This window comes from Trachymyrmex cornetzi, unplaced genomic scaffold, assembly GCF_001594075.2.
Source record: "Trachymyrmex cornetzi isolate Tcor2-1 unplaced genomic scaffold, Tcor1.1 scaffold526, whole genome shotgun sequence".
Classification (NCBI taxonomy): Eukaryota; Metazoa; Arthropoda; class Insecta; order Hymenoptera; family Formicidae; genus Trachymyrmex; species Trachymyrmex cornetzi.
In genome coordinates, this window is record NW_017299835.1 from 219,771 (window position 1) to 220,702 (window position 932).

Sequence of the window (932 nt, forward strand, 5' to 3'; positions counted from 1 at the left end):
AGTTTTTGAACACTTAATACCATTTTTTACACAAAAATTAATACAAACTCTCTGCTCCATTATTTTCAACAGCAAAAAATCGCCGAGCACGCAAACACAAGTCTAACCTTTATGCCTCTTAAATAAAAACAACACATGCGATATGATCAAAACTGTGAACACATGATCGTGACGAGTGTACCAACACAACAAAAAAAAATTTTGAAATTAGAGTGTACAGAGCGCGCGAAATTCAAAAAGTCACCTTACTTTTTGATCACACCTCGTATAATAAAGTTTTTTAGTTGTCAAAGTATAAAATAACTCAATTTAATGTTATTGAGTATTCAGTCGTGAGATGAAATTATCGATTGATAAGAAAATTCCTCCAATGTGCAATACACTGGCCTGCATGGTTTTGTTGATTGGGATTTAACTATGTTTTTTTACGTAATTTTTCGCGCTGAATCCGAATCCGGCGGCAGAATTGCTCTATCACGTCAGGTTTTTGAGAAAAGTGAGATTAAAAGTGTCAAATTGACGTTTTTTGACATATTTGTTGCTAGCGAAGTAAATTTTTTTTTCTACTTTCGTTTACGCCATCTGAAAGTGTCAACATTTATCTTCAAAATATATTTTTTTTAACGCTGTACGTTTTTTTTTCACCGAGATAATCTCTGTGTAGTCACACAAAGAAAAACATTTTTGACACAAAATGTTTGTGTGATTACGCAGAGATTAACTATGTTTTCTTACGTAATTTTTCGCGCTGAATCCGAATCCGGCTGCAGAATTGCTCTATCACGTCGAGATTTCGAGAAATCTTAACCCAAAACAGCCAAATAAGCCATTTTTCAGCCATATTTGAAATTCAATTAAAAATTTATAAAATTTTTATCGTCTAATCCATCGATGGTATCATTTACTACTATACAGCCCCTTCAAAATCCATT